The sequence below is a fragment of the Lepisma saccharinum genome, chromosome 12, assembly GCF_977018435.1.
Source record: "Lepisma saccharinum chromosome 12, izLepSacc3.1, whole genome shotgun sequence".
Lineage (NCBI taxonomy): Eukaryota > Metazoa > Arthropoda > Insecta > Zygentoma > Lepismatidae > Lepisma > Lepisma saccharinum.
The window spans coordinates 67561081-67577793 of record NC_139240.1 but is presented as its reverse complement, the minus strand read 5'-3'; the positions used below and the strand labels follow the sequence as shown (position 1 = coordinate 67577793).

The 16713-nt window shown below is 39.2% G+C and overlaps 1 protein-coding gene across 5 annotated transcripts in view; it reads right to left on the bottom strand.

The window, feature by feature from the left end:
• AQP (aquaporin) overlaps positions 1-16713 on the bottom strand; it is a 43994-nt gene that overhangs the window by 16899 nt on the left and 10382 nt on the right. The window contains exon 1 of one of the 5 annotated variants that reach the window (XM_083132562.1): positions 5685-5842. The exons of 3 other annotated variants lie outside the window; for them this stretch is intronic. The gene's annotated coding sequence lies outside the window, so the exon portion shown is untranslated. Of the gene's footprint in view, positions 1-2123; positions 2241-5684; positions 5843-16713 lie in introns of those variants that run through there. One more of the 5 variants, XM_083132561.1, reaches the window with a different exon arrangement.

Below are 16713 nucleotides of genomic sequence, written 5' to 3'. Positions count from 1 at the left end.
ATTTAAAGCCTCTCTGATGCTTCATGTTGACCACGGCATTCACTTGTTTACCTCAGTTGTCTCAACCTCTGTGGTATGTAAATAATGCACAGTGTTGTGCTTTCCAAACTTCCTGATGTATTCAGGATATAGGAAGTTCCATCAGCCTATGGAGTCAGCTGTTTGCAATAGAGGTAGTAAAAATCACGATTCGGCATGGAGGAAGGTCTCCATGTCCTGGGTGATATAGAGGTGAGACAGACTGAGAAGGGACTGACTTTTGATTTGGATTGAGGAGAGAGAGGAGCTTAGAGAAAGGAGTTAAGGGAAAGTGAGGCGGGTCCTGGTCAACCTGCAAGGAAGCCTAGAGAGGACTTAGTTTATTTTATTCTTCGAAATTATCATCATTCTTCAGATAGACAGATAATTATCCTAACCCAGCCATGATTCAGGTTCAAAGGTTCATAAAACCCAATGAGTGAATATTGTCTTTCCTAGTTGTTAGTTTTAGTTGCTAGGGGTTTAGTTTTAGTTGTGCCTTTTGCACTGCCAAGCGTTTAACTTGTCATGTTATGTTTGTTGCAGCTACTTGAACACTACCATAGTAGGCCTGCATCTTTCAACCTTAGGCAAGTTAGGTTGTAATTTACAAATCGGTGCTGTGGTGCTAATGTGTGCAAAATACAGCATGACTTAGAAAAACTATGTATGTACTTGATATAGCATGTTTTTATATGATATAAAGTATGAATGGCTGTTTATATATATTTAAGAGAGGTCAGATCCCTCCCTGAAAGAGTTGGCAGTACTAAAATTAAACATGCAAAATACTCGTTTGTTGTTTAATATGAACCTAACCAAGAGTAGTATTTGATGGGAGGATGAAATAGAATCTTCCCCTCTGGCTACTGTATCCTTCTCTCTGGGAGCAAATTATTGGGTTTCTCAAATGAAATTATGTATGTAATTTAGGGCCTGTATAACATCCCAATGCTTGAAAAGTTGTTATTGGAATCCCCTCCTCTAAACTGAAAATTTTTCAAACACACTGAATATAAGGTACCTGAATCCAATGTGGCCTAGTACCCAATATGGCCTATTTGCTGTTTCCAAGTAGTTACAAGGTTAATTTAACAGTTAGTGTTAGTATGTCATTTAGACTGTCCTGTTGGCTGTACCTATAGTACAGTAATTTAAGGACAAAGAAACAAAATAGCTGAAATTCGTGAATGTGTTCTACGTGATCTAATATTGCACAAGTAAGTTATTACTTACTATATCTTCCAAGTGATATGTGTTTATAACTCTAGTCCATATTTTGATAGTTCATAATTTGTACAACAATGTATTCAGTTTAGACTTTAATCTAAAGTCAGGAAGGAAAAAAGAACACTATGTAAGGTGGACTCAATATGGCATACATAGGGATATATTGTGAAACACCTGAGGAAATGTGACATTTGTTAGTTCACGTAGTGTGTGTGGAACTCACTAGGATGATAAGGACCTTTCATTTGCCAAGACTGATGTGTAATCCATATTCTTCTGGTAACAAATTGTGACACGTCACTCACTTGTTCATTGGTTTGTAAACAAAGTTATTTCTTTATGCAAATCTCATGTGTCATTATGTAAATAAAATGTAAGTGCATCAATATACATATCTACCTATAAAAACAACATTGTGGACTTTCTTTACAATTTCTGTTGCATATTTTGAGGAAGGAACAAAATATATGACTTTTTAATAAAATCTTCCCTGCACCCACCTTATTATTTGGAATTGGCGCCAATTTTCATCAAACGCCCAGAAATGGTTCCTCTTTTGAATCTTGCGATTAGTTTTACTTTTTTAACTCTGTACACCATTAGAAAACTTGGCCATATTGGGTTCATGTACTTTACCTATTTCCACAGCACCTTACTTGAAGGCAAGGATTCGATTGGGATAGTCACTTTTGTATTGACACGGCCTTGAGAAATGCGTAATTATATAAAATGCAACTGAAACTAACAACCTTTTTTTGTTATTTCATAGATATTCCATTTCTCTATGTATTTTAACATAATTTCCTTGTAGAACAACTGCATTCATATAAATTCTATAAATACAAAAAAATTGGATGGAAAAAGGAAACACTCACCAGACACTGGAAATATTTAAATGCAGCATTTTCACACAGGACCAGACCTAAGCCAACCCAAATCTTGAACAACCAAATACCGCCAACGCCCTCATAATAGCCATCGGTGGCGTGCCCAGAGGGTGTTGGTGGGGGTCATAACCTTCCTTTGGCTCAGGATTCATAAAAAAATAACGTCAAAGGAAGGAAAAGATGGCAAAATGAGAACTGACAAAGATAATACGTAACCGTCCCCTTTCGAAAATCTTCCTCAGCGATCCTGATCGCAATTAACCCAAGATGTACCAAAGCGACGAAAAATAACCGACACGGAAAAATAGGAAGAAATATAATTACTTTTCACTTTTAGAACGCCGCTGCGGATTTTAAGATTTCAGACGCTTAACAATGGGAACGAAGACAACTGGGCTCGAGCATAGGCGTGCGCAGACCCTGTGATTAGGGGGGACAAAGCCTTGATGTAAGTTCAGTCGGGAAAGAAAAACCTCATTTTTTCTCACTGTATATACATTATACAGTATATATGGTCTAATGCAGCAACATAGAGGCGCCATAATGAATAAATAAATTGTCTCTGAAATGTGCTGCGCTTCTTTTCCTGCAAACATTTAAGACAAAATTGTTTAGCAGCAAGAGCCTGGTAGTTATAACTTCTCTTTCTCTGGTAATTTTCGGCATACTCACTAATTTTGGCCTCGTAATCACGAATCTGCAGTTAAAAATTGGCGGTCACGTCTAGAAATTGCGAAATAAGCTTGTCAATTATCGCTATGCAATAACATGGGAAAGCATGCGAGAAAATGACGTCTTGCGTAAAGTTGAAAAATATACCCCACGAACCATACACGTAAGGTTAGGTTAGGTTAGGCAAGCATAGTAAAAATTACGGGTGATCGTAAACATAGTTTTGAAACGCTAATCATTGCAAAAAATAGTTGTTTTCTTCATAAATCAATGCTGTTTACTCCGTTCACGGACCCACTTTTTTCGACTTATTTCGCAATTTCCAGACGTGACCGCCAATTTTTAACTGCAGATTCGTGATTACGAGGTCAAAATTAGTGACTATGCCGAATTTGAAAGCAATTGAAGATACTTGCGGTATTCTGTATTTGCTCCTTGATTTAATATGACACAAGAAATTTCATGGGTCGCCATATCATTCTTTTACAATTTTTTTAATTTCGGGGCCCAGGACCAAATCTTGCCGCCTCTAGCTACGGCTCTGAACTTGACAAGACTGTAAGAAAATTTTACGAAATGTATTTCTATTTGTACAAAATTTGATATAAGGGTTGGGGGGGGGCAATTGCCCCTATGTGCCCCCTGCACTTGCTCATGCCCGTCTGGTAGAAATAATGCAAGAAAGACGTGAAAACAAATTCCATCTTGAGTATATTTTCGTCCTGCTACTCTTAGATTCTACTATACTGAGCGCAACTCCAACTGGCGGCTGCGAATCAGCGATCAGTTGAATTTTCTTCAACTGAAACGGACATTTTCGAGTCACAAGGTACCGAACGTTGTTCGCGGGACCAAACAAATGAGCGTTGGGTCCACCACATGTTCGCAGCTGAGTTTGTTGACGCCCATCGAGGCCCCCCCCCGAAGACGATTGGGGGACAGAAAGGGCCAGAAATAGCCGTCAAGGTCAGACGCCAGTTGGAGTTGCGTTCAGTATAGCCTTGTACATTTACCTCAATGTTTGTCCCCCTAGAATTGATTATTTGATTTCCGTCCAAGGTTGGGGAGGGACACTAATAGTATAATATATTTTAATAACGGCGATAAGATTCCGCTAAGCTAAATTTCTAGGTGAAAGTATAATAATGTAGGAACATAGACGTCTGGAAGGGGGGCAAGAATAGCCACACCCCCTTCTTAGAAATCGAATGTCAACCTAAAAGTATATATTTCACACGCATAATTTGATTTCAGTCATAGCAATTTACTTTAATGCGATAATTTCAAATTCAAGTGGTGTTTTTTTGAGGGGGAAACACTATTATCGGGGTAATATGCCCCGTGGAAAAATACCTTGCTTGTTCCTCCGTGGAAAAAAAATCTGCGGACGTCCATGATTAGGGGGGGAAATTGCCCCCTCTTGTCCTCCCGTGCGCACGCCTATGGGCTCGTGAACCTGGTGAAACCAGTTCTTTTACGGACTTAAGGTGAAAGCGCAGGCGCAGGGATTTGTTTATGGAAAGTTTCCACATGACGTCTAGCGGAAGGCATGTCCTTCTGGCAGAAATTAACTCTACTGCGGGCATTGTTTTTAATTTGAATCACATTTTAAGAACAGTTAAGGCACACTCATCTTGTGCATGTTGCTTCATATCTCTCTCTGTTCAAATTAAGTTGTATTTTCCAGCGCAGTTTGAAGCTATCGTGCACACGCATTGATTGCAAGTAGCAGACGAATTTAACCGAACAAACTAGCCTCTGGGTCCGTGCGTTTGGATGAACTTCGCACATCGCACGAACGAAAAGCCATAACGAACTTCACCGAGTTCACGACAGGACTTATGGAACGGTCAGTGGCCATAACTCGTTTAACGAGTCCAATGTTCTTACAAATTTTCACTAGCCTGTTCGAAATCTGACAACATTGCAGGTGCATGTGAATAGAGCCAGACAATCTCCTTTGTTCTTTCAATCAGCTGATGCTTTGCCAATGAATACCAGCACCCTCTAACATCGTTACATAACGCAGTGACTTATTATTCCATTGAGGAAGGAGTAAAAATATTTCTCCAAGCAACACAGTGGCACAGATGTAGCCTCTGCTTGGCTACATTCCAACAGCAAGCGTTGAGAAGAATCAATTACTAGCTGGCAGATAAATTATGCCGTGCGGCACAAGTCCCGATTGTAAGCTTGCATTCAGTTGTGTCGATCGTAACGGCTGAAGATATATTACAGATCTTAACCCCTTCTCTGGGGATACGATATTGTTGAATGTCAATCTCTGTCATCCATACCATGAAAACTGCAGGGTGATGGGACTGTGGCGAGTTGAATCACGAGCTCTTTTGATTTTATTCATTTTATTTCCATCTTCAATGGATTACTTCTATGGACAAGACGAGACAAACTTTCACAGTGTACATAGGTCATTAGGGCTAAAAGCAACTTAAGGCCGAATCACATGGAACTTGATTTCCAGTAGGAATGACCTTGTTGGCGCTGGACTGGCTACCTGGCTGGCGGCTTGACTGGTGGTTTAGACGAATAATGGGTCTCCCTTATCGCACAACGCTAGATCAACCTTGCGTTTTGACGTCACCGCGGAATGATTCATTGTTACACTAAATTCCTAAGTTGTTAGGTTTAGTTCTCTTAGCATAAACAAAACGTTTTCTGTGTATTTATGCTAAGGGAACCAAACCTAACAACGTAGGCACATCTCTTCTCGTATGACGTCAGAAACGAAGTTGGTCTACCGTAGTGCAATAAAGGAGACCATGAATAATGAGGATTGAGGATGTAGATGGAAGATTACTAAAGTTCATGTGATGCAACTAACTAAATTTTGAGAAGATAAAAATAATATGTACTTACTGATATAATAACTGACTATTCGCGTCGGCAGTTTCAGGCCATATCAAGATTCTCCAGTGTAAAGTCTGTTTCTGCCCAGAGGATTTTCAACTCAAGAAGGAATCGTTTCACAACCCACTCTTTTTAAAGAGAGAATGTTCGACCATTCACACTATTAATCTCAACTTAGTCTTGAAAACGTACGCAATGTTCGATAAGGGGCAATTGAGAAAAGAACACGAAAATATCCATGTCCATCTGAAGATGCTTGCGTTCATGTCTCGTTTCAATCGCACACTTCCCCGTGTTTCATGTACCACTCTGTTCGATCGTGCACACGTTTGTCCTGGAACACTTGCGTTAAAATTGTGCAATCGCAGACATCGATAACTACATTAAGAAAGGGTTCACTGCTACAAGTCTCGTCGTTAGAGCGAAGACTTTCCACTGCCTTATTTGGATTTTGATAGCTAGTAAGGCTATGGCTGGTTAGTTGCAGATAAAATTGTTTGAAAATTACCTCGACTAAATATTTACTCATGTGTATAGGTTTGCACTTGCAACGCTGGTAGCTCTGATGTCGTTGGCCTTTGATTATTTGAGTTTCACGAACATTTTATCTTATCTACTAGGTGTACTGCAATAAGTGTGTGCGTGGAGGTTAAATGAAAGGATTATGAACAATTTGACTTGCTTGTGTCTTGTTGTACTTTTCATGTTCACGCTTCTACAAAGAAATGTGCTGATTTGTTTGCAAAAACCAAAAAGGTTTGGTTGATATTTTTCGTTAGTCCTAAACAAAAAAGCAGCAATCTGCAAATAAGCATTGTTCCAACAAGGCAGTGACGACGAATGGGTTCCAAAACTGGGGAGGGGGACGAAGGCAATTTTCTTTCTCTTGGTACATAAGGTTTACCATAGTCAGTGGCGTGCCCATTGGTGAAGGTCACAACCCCCCTTTCTTCCAGTATTCCTAAAAGAAAGAATGTCAAAGGCAGGAAAAGATGATAAATGATGGTTGACTACTAAATAAAAATAAATAAACGCCCCCCCCCCCTCGCCTGTCGAAAACCTGGGCACGCCACTGTGCGTAGTAGGCCTACTAAAAGGATTGAAGGTATCGATGCTATTGTCGCCTTGGTCTATTATATTTTCATTGTTGATTGATTTGGTTTATTTTACTTCTTCACTTTTCTGCCACTTTTGGTTAACCGCGAAGATGAGGATGAGTGATGATATGATGCTGATGAGGTGACACTCACATGTTCCGGAACCCCTGGCGTCGTTGCTCGCTGTGCTAACCACTCCGCTACGGTGGCCGGCACATTTTCATTGTTAAGAAGGAGGTGCCTAATAGCATGGGCGCCTGCAGCCCCCCCCCCTGAGATTTTTGAAAAGAGTTAATGCAACTCGAACGGCGAAATTGTACAGATATTTTATAACAAAAGGTTTTGTTTTCTGTGACTTACAGGCCGTAAGTTACAGCAGAAACTATTTATTATTATTATTATTATTATTTGAAATGGAGTTACATTTAAGCTTGCAGTCTATTTTAAAATGAATATCTAACTATAAAAAAACAGCTTTTTGTCCTAAATGAATTATTGTTAAGTATACAGTTATGCAAGTATACATATGTACAGTGGCCGTGGTGGCTCAGTGTCGACCTCCGTGGCGAAGTGGTTAGCAGAGCGCGCTACAACGCCAGGGGTTCTGGGTTCGAGTCCCGGGTAAGGCATGGGTATTTGTGTTCGTCCAGTTGATAAGAAACAAAGAAAATGTAAGAATTGAAAAGTGTAAAAGTGAGAAAAAGAGTGAATGGTGGGGGATACCTCCGTGTAGGGGGTATTTCCTTTTGTAAAAAAAAAAAAAAAAAAAAAAAAAAAAAAAGGTCGGTAACGCGTCTGACTACCATGCTAAAGGTCCCGGGTTCGATCCCCGGCCGGTTCAAATCCGGGAACTTTTCTAACGATGGAAGCGGCCCCGGCGCCCACCCAGTGTCGAATAACATGTACCTGGGGGGAAACCCTGGGGGGTAAAGGCGGTCAGGGGCGTGATGCTGATCACATCACCCCCACTCACGACCGGATCAAGAAAGTGTGGGGCGTTACCCCCACACCCCCTATACGCCTTCAGGGCGTGGTGCTGTACACAGGGGAGCACTTTACCTTTTTTTACTTTTTTTTTTTTTTTTTTTTTTTTTTTTTTTTTTTTTTTTTTTTACATATGTACAGAATATGGAAATTACAAATGTACCGGGTGGCCAGAATTAAAGTTACCCATCTCAGAGCCCTCTGTATAGCCTGTTTGAGGAATCATAGAACTCTGAAATTTGGTGAATACCATGGAGAAGAGGATGGAGATAAGAAAAAATAGTTCAATTTTCCGCCACCGGGTTGAAATGTGGCGCTGTACTTTCATAATGGGCTGTAATAATGACGTAAACTGCTCCAATTGGTTATGGATTTGCCTTTACCTTGCAATCTGGCAATAAAAGAGAGATTATTTTTTCGCAACTTCCAGCCGCTAACAAATGTCTTTCTAACTAATAACTCAGCTAAATCACTTAACGTGATATTTGTACAACCCATCATGGAAGTACAGCGCCACATTTCAACCCGGTGGCGGAAAATTGAACTATTTTTTCTTATCTCCATCCTCTTCTCCATGGTATTCGCCAAATCTCAGAGTTCTACGATGCCTCAAACAGGCTATACAGAGGGCTCTGAGTTGGGTAACTTTAATTCTGGCCACCCGGTATGTACTCTTAAACAAACATAGGTAGTAGTAGTAGTAATAGTAATAATAATAACAAAAATAAAAGCAATAATAGCAGTAATAATAGCAATAATAATATTAGTAATAATAAAAGTAGTTTCTGTAACTCTGCCCTTCTGGGAAAGAATCCTGCGTGCGTTCTTGCCGAATGGGGCTCTTTCTTCCTAATTAGATTTTTACTAATTTGAGCTTTGCTTTTATTGGAAGATGTGGGGAGCTACTGGTATTAGTAGCTATTCAAAGAACAATAACAAACTTACATAAGAGTCCATTGACCCAAGGAGGTAGTACCTGTTTCCAAGAGGTAAGTGAAATGGCTGACCTGATGTCTCTTCCTCACAGCGAAACTCGAATACTATTCTAGAAATGTGGCCTAGTCTGCTTGCCTATTTCATTCTCTCGTTCCGTTCGGTGTTGGCAGAGGACCAGAAGGAGTTGGAGGTTTTCTGAGACCGCGGACGAGTTTGCTGCAGTAGAACCAAAGCGTCGTGCGAGTGGTGCAATAAGAGAGGATATAGAATGAAATGCAAAAAAAAGAATGGTGCTGACAGGTAGTCAGGTTATTTTTCTTAACGTCCATGCGAGGCAAGCCAGTGAATGTCCACGTGGAAAACACAGTAGATGGCAGTGGATTGGTGCCTGGTTGAGCTGACGTTAACACATAACATACGAGGTGATTTTGGAAGATGAAGACAGAACGCAGTGGGGTAAATAATAGCCCCCGCGGTGTTGTTGTTGTAGACATGTTAGCGAGGTATAACCCACTTCTTAAAACTCACACTGAAAATGTGGCAAAATAGATAACGTTCTAAAGGCAACATTATTTCCCCTTGTTTGGGATACAACCCAAGTTATTATTAAAATTGATCAAATGTCAGTTGTAATAAGATACGTCAGTATTAAACCTATACTTTTCGTTGTAGTTTTTACATTGATTCAAATTACATGTATATATTAGCCTGGCGTGCCCAGGATTTTCGAAAGGGAGGGGTTATGTACACTTTTTCTGGTAGTCAACCCTCATCTTGACATCCTTTCCTACCTTTGACGTTCTTTTTTTAGGAATACTGGGCAAAAGGGGGTGGTTATGACCCCCACCAACCCCCCTTGGGCACGCCACTGATATTAGCCCTTCATATTTGTATATACTAATATAAATGTAGGCGTGAATTAATATTTTAGAAAGGAAAGCTTTGGGCGCACAACTGAAACTGGTGGGGGGGGGGGGGGCGTAGAGTGTGTTAGTTGCTACTGACAGAACGAATTGCTTTTATCTCTGAAATATTGGAATTAAATGATTAACTAACATACTCTCATCGAACATAATTGTTAAACTAATAAACAATTATACATATTTGTGAATTACTATGTGAAGTGTGTAAAACTAGAGTGCGCGGCAAATCTCCAGCATATGCGATAGCCAATAGCAGCGCACTGCAGCGATGCCATGTCGAAATCTCACACGGAAAAGAGACAGCGTGGTTTTTTTTGTTTTTTTTTTTATAGGCAACGCCGCACGTCTGTGATTCGTTGGTGCTGTTCAGTCGTTCAAGGCCATATGCAGGAGATTTGACGCACACTCTAGTGTTATTTCTAAATATTAAAAAACTTCACCCATTATTCCTATGTGTTTTTAAGATATATTTCCTTACAATTTTTCATGCTTTTATGATTATTTATTGTCCGAGACTAGTTCGGACATAGAGGAAGATGATACGGTGAGATGGACGAAAGGGCAATCACAAACACACAACGCGAGCCTCACACAGGATTATACTGGCCAGAACCTCGTTAGTCTGCAAAAAGCAGTCTAGGTTGTAGTACGTGGAAGGGAGGTGGCGATTAGCCAAAAGTGGCAGACAAGCGAAGTAAAATAATGTAAATCAGTCAGTCAATGTTTTAGATCCATATCGTGACTTCTAAATATTGGGTTGGCTAAAAACACAATTCTATAAAGATATCAAAACAATGAAATCCATTTTTTCGAAAACACACAGGCTACATCTCTCACATGAACAGTTCTCTTATCGTACTTAGAATTGCGTGAAGGAAAACGCTGTGCAAAGCAAAACCGTACTTGTAAGACGTAACCTCCCACATCGTGGGCCGATTCGAAAATAGATCGAACATTGTTTTCTGTTTCGACCTGGACATTGCCCAATTCTTCGGAAAAACGAGGTGCTTTTGTTTGAGGCTAAATACTAAAACATTATGTTTGTCCGATACGACGTGATTTTGGTCCTGCAAATACTCGCCAAGGACCAGAAAACAAAAACACAAAAATTATTATTTCTTTTATTATTTTATAGAAGGCTCTAAACTTCACATCGATCAAAAAGCCTCTTTCGTGTTTCGTATGACATAGAAACATGCAATTTTCTAATGTTTGCTCTGTACGGAGTTTAGAAGTAATGACTTACTTGTAACACTGTTGCAAGCAGCAGTAACCATAGTTGTTACCTTCTGAAATGGGTAAACTATAGCTTAATTTCAATGCTGATTACCTGAAAAAGTAATCAAGTTACTTTTCACAATCTCGGCCGTAGTTGGAGGTAATGTAATCAACACCATGCTCCAACCGTCTTTACCCACAATAATCCCTTCCCTGAAATCGTCCAACGTAGGGGAATGAACTCAGGACTCCCGAGTGACACTCCCTTGTTAACATTTTCTCTACTCAAAGTAACACTTTGTTATTCCTGGTCTGATGTTATCTTCATGTGTTTTGTGTGGTTATATTAACCCTTTCCGGTACATTTAGTGTCCAAATAAGACGGGCATACACACTATAGGATTCCATTGTGAATGAGTGACGTGTTATAATCGCACCGCATCTCTTGAATACCCAACGGCGAAAGAAATATACGTACACGTGTTGTAGCCACCTGTTTCATATTTCAACCGCTAGATGTCGCTGCTGTCGTCGGTGCTGAATTTTACTTGTACTCTTCTCGAATTGTGTTACGTTTTTGTTGATTATCTTCAGAATATAATTGAATAATTTAAATGCACATTGTGCGAAATTTTTAAGAGAATTCTGTTTCGGATTTCGCAGTTAGTGACGATTATGATTATAATAGGATAGGTTATTTTCATTAATTAATTCTTATTATGTATTGAAACTATGTTTTCAATAACTTTCATACATTGTTGAATAAGGACGTCGTGTTGTAGATTTCAGAAAAAAATGTTAAATAATAACACACTTAACAACATATTTTCTATGATTTTCTTAAAAGCAACCAACAAAAAGTCTCATGGGAAAATAACTGTATTCTTTAGCTTGTCCTGAATGGGTAAGTAACTTATGCCTGTACTGATCGCGGACCCACTGACGGCTGACATACATAGCTTCATCTGTCCACCAATCGTTTTCGGGGGTGTGTGCCTTCATGAGTGTCAACAACCTCAGTTGCGAAGTAACAGCTGTAGGGGTAACATCGCTCTCGTGTTACAACGTTGCCAAGCGTACGTCTGTTTTTGTCAGTTCTTTTTATTAGCTTGTTTGTACAGTGCTTCGGTGTTCTGTTTTAGAGTACGTTTGGCAACATGCTGTGTATCCGACGCTCATTTGTTTCGTCCCGCCAGCAACGTTCGGGTGCCTTGTGACACGAAAATGCCCGATGTCGGTCGAAGAGAATTCAACTGATCGCTGATTCGTTGTTTCCCAACCGCCAGTTGGAATTGCGAACGGTATACCTCTACTTTCACGCGCCCATGTAAATTTCTATCTCCTGTCCGACAACAGTAGATTCGTTATGGAAACTGTACATCTCGCCCTTAACACACACAATCCTACATGTGCTTTACTTGGCACTCGCAGGAAATATGCACTTCCGGTTTGAAAATAGGTCGGAAGTTACAAGGGATGTCCCGCTCATTTGAAGAATTTACTAATTCAGTCCTTCCGGATGGCGGAAGAAACTCCTGGAAATAAGATCTCTCCTTCTGCCAGACGAAGAGCTGGCAAATTTTCCCCGTATAAGATAGAAGCGTGTGAGATGAGATTTGAGGCCCGTAGCAAGGAGTAAGCTGAAGCCTAGGGCATAGAGGGCACGACACATAGTTGTTGTTTTTTTGTGTTTTTTTTGTAAAGAAAAAAGTAAGAATATGCGACGGACAAATTTACACTTGGCAGAGGTAAGGAGAGAAGGAAAACATACAAGGTGTTACTCGACCCTTGTTCCCATTGAAGATTTTCAAGAGATGAAGCCACCTCTAGATACTTTCCTTGGGAGGTCACTAGTCACTTCGGAACATGACGTTTCCTTTTCGACTACGTCACCAAAACATCTCTATCATAAATCCTTTTCGATTTGTGAGGTTGATACGAAGTTACAGACTTACCCTGTAATTATGACCGACATTCTTAACTTATTGTTATAAACCTCTTTTTATCTTTTTACCTGTAGCTTTCCTTATATTCCTTATGGTATTTTATTTTTCCAAAAGTAGTAGTACGAGAATAGTACATTCTTAAAGATGTTCTTCAGACGATGAGACATAACCGAAATATTCAAAAATATGCTAAACTTCTCGTAATCAGAAATGCGTATTACGAATCTTTAAAAAGTTTTTCTTTGTTCCCTCATTTCAAAATTTGTAAGATGTAAATATCACAAACCATGTCATAAGAAGAAAATATGGAAAGACGCACATAAAAAAACACAATTTGTCTATGGCGTCAAAGTATCTAGCTACGGAGCTGGGACGCTAAATAATTATCTTGATTGTTCCGTTAATGGTCTCGTGTTTGGAAGTTTGTAGGTTCTAATCCCTCGGTCGGACTTTCCGAATGACGTTTTTCGTGCTTTTCTTAGCTATCTCCAGGTTAATTCCGGGATAGTACCTTTAACTATACCTAGGTGCACGCTATATCTTACCATTTGCCCGACCCTGCCCTTAGTAGGTACAGTGGGATCCATGAGTATTACCGTGCAAATTGTCCATCGCCATATTCGTTCACTTTCTTTGACCCAATTAGAGCTTCAAGAATTAAAAGAAAAGTCAAAACAAGCTGTTGACAACTTCTGCACCATCATACATAAAAATCCATCGCTTAAAAACACACAGGATGTAAGATAAAAGTTATTGAAAATAGTCATGGACAATTTGCACGGTAATACTAATGGATCCCATTGTACATATCCAGAACTATATTTCTGGAAGGGCTCCAAACCAAGTGTCTCACTTGTAATAATAATAATGAAGTTGATAATTAATAGGTCAATAAGATTAATATGTATACTAATATTAACAATATTAGTATTAATTAGGCCAATTAGTTATTATTATTATTACGTGAACAGGTAAAAATATGATATAAGAATATTATAATAGCAACTTATGTCAACTAAAATCGCTAGAATTGGTATAAATCAAATCTTCCACTGCCTATTTGAGGCCAGATACTAACAAGTGACGTAAGTTCTTTCAGTCTTTACATGTGAACGTTAACACAGCACTAAACACAAGGGCGGAAAGCATTGATCTGCTACAAATACTAGGATGTTATTGCATTTGGCTCATAGATGGCGCTGTCCACTCGGCGCGAGCTACGTTTATCATTTGTTCCCTGATTATAACTAATCCTTTGGTGTCAATGTATGTGTTCAGTAAGCGCCAGGTCTGGTGCGGGGCACATCCATTTCCTAACAGTCACTAAAAACTAATTGCTAAAAGCTCTAAACCTCCTAACCTAACCACATATGCATTGTTAGAACTAAGCGGAATTGTTAAGTTAGGAGGGACAGGTTAGATGTCTTAAGCCGGCTTTAGACGAAAGCATTTCCTTTAATAACATTTTTACTAGCATAAATGCTACGCAAATGTTTCCAAAAACCTTATAACAAATAGTACTTTACACGAAAGCATTTTATGGACCATTTCGGTTAGCTGTTTCAATTACAATGTACGTACAATATATACAGCACGAAAGGCACGTCCAGTTACATTGTCAATGCTGTGAGCACGGTGTTTACAATTGAAAGAGCTAAAATATTCTTCCATACGTGTACAGTAAACGTTGTAAAGTATGTATTTAATCAGCGCAATTCTTCTCTACCTAAAACCATTTAATACGAAGCGATATTCCTCTCGGTTCAATAGTTATCGTCTTTTAAAAGTGTGAAGTGATACGTTGTTTACATCTCACGTGGCCGCCATTACAACTGCACTCGTGACCTAGAGGTCGCTTCTGATTGGTTACGCTACGAAAAATGCTACGGACCGAGCCTATCCTTGAGAAATGCCATGAAATATGCCATGGCATCTGAAATGCCGTAACATTTCTCACTTTACACGGTAGATTTTTGGTCATGGCATAAATGTTAAGGAAAATGCTAAAGCCAGTCTCACGCGGTGGTTAGTATGTCCGCACTTCCCTGCCCACCTCCGACTCGAAACTACCATAGGATTTTGTCTTCAGTTCGCCAAGGCAGCAAAAGGGGTCTCACACGATCCTTAAAATCGCATCTTTAAAAATGGCGACTGCACAAACACGGTATACCACTTCGCAAGTTTAGACGCTTCTAACTGCTCAAGATTTGGGAAAATTATGTTTTCTCTTAAAAGAATAGAGAATAACATTGGCACTGTTGAAAGATGTAGCACATGTAACCCGTGGCAGTGAATGTGAGTATACAACATATGGTATTTCAAGTTGATATATCACTTTACGGACACACTGGCATAAAGTTGCATCCGTATATTACGATAGAACTTGTATATTCTAATGAAACCCTTCTCGTACGGTTTTGAAATATATCCCCCAATACGAACTAGTAAATTAAATTACATAAAATTCACAACATTCAAAGTCCGAAAATTGTGGTATTTACATTAAGTTACAAAATTATATTTATATATCATTGACACTTCTTTGGTCCTAAAATACTTATTGCGAAATTCACTTTGATGTCCATGAAGAACTAATTACAATTAATAACTTATATATATCATTACAACTGCGGTGCTACACACTGCACAGTCTATTTGTTACAGCCATACATACGCATGTGGCTGTTCAGTGCTTTCTGTTTACTTCAAAATAGTATTCGCGTCGGTTGTGAAAGTAAAATAACAGTATCACAGTAGGAAATTTAGACATACGAACTATTTATTTAAAACAATAATAAATAGTAGACTCTTCACTCAACAAATAAAACATTCGCCGTAATCATTTATATAGCTGTATTGGTCGAATCTTTTTCTTCTTTGCTGCCTTCAAAAAACAGTCGAACATCTATTGCCTTTCTTCTTCTTCTACTTCCCACTTCAGCTGGCCAGTGTGCTCCTCAATTCTGATTGGTAGTTCTATGGTATTAACGATGGATTTAGAGACGGTTTCTAATTCTGTCGGGAACTGAATAACAGAAAGCTCTCACACGATCGTTAAGTAACGAAGATAGAAGTCGATGGGGAAGTTAGGACGAACCTAACTGCCGTGTGAGACTGGCTTAAGGAAAATGCTTTCGTCTGAAGCGAGCCTTAGTAATTAGTTTAAGTGACTGTTAGCAGCTGAATGTGCCCCGCACCAGACCAAGTAGGCGCCATGAGAGAACAGAAAATGAAAGGATTCTTCACCAGTAGCAGGAAATAAAAGGCGCTGAATGTGTGTTTTCGTAAGGAAAAGGTTTATTTGCTTTAACTGAATATGATAATAAATTATAGATGTTGAAATATTAATTATTAATACATTCAATGACAAAATGAATAGGCATAAGTATTTCCCATGGACCGAGTTATTTATTCTGAATAAATTCAACACGTTTCACAAATTTCTAGTTGTCCGTAACGGAATAACTGCAAATGTAATTATTGCATTGTCATGAATAATCAGGTAGATATATCTTTGGTCTGAATGAATCACATTATATACTCATGGTGCAAAAACCTTGTCGCTACAAAGTGGGGTAGCTTTAGAAATGTTTGCTATGTCGAGGAATGGACAGACAAAACAAAAATTGAAAATACGGTGGAAAGGGTCAGAGAAAACAAGGAGCAATGTTGGAAGTGGAGAGAAAATAATTTGTGGGGCAGTGGTTAAGAAATGGTTTGAGGCAGATGATGATCAGAGGGTAAATGCCACTAGGCTATCCTAGTCCAGAGGGCCCCACAAAAATGAGACGCTGAAGGGGCAGATTTGACAAAAGACCATCGACTGTTAAAATTTCTAAATATTGTGGTAATCTATCATCTATATATATAAAAATGGATGTATGTGTGTATGTTTGTTCTGGCATAACTCTCGAACGCCTGGAGCAATTTCAAC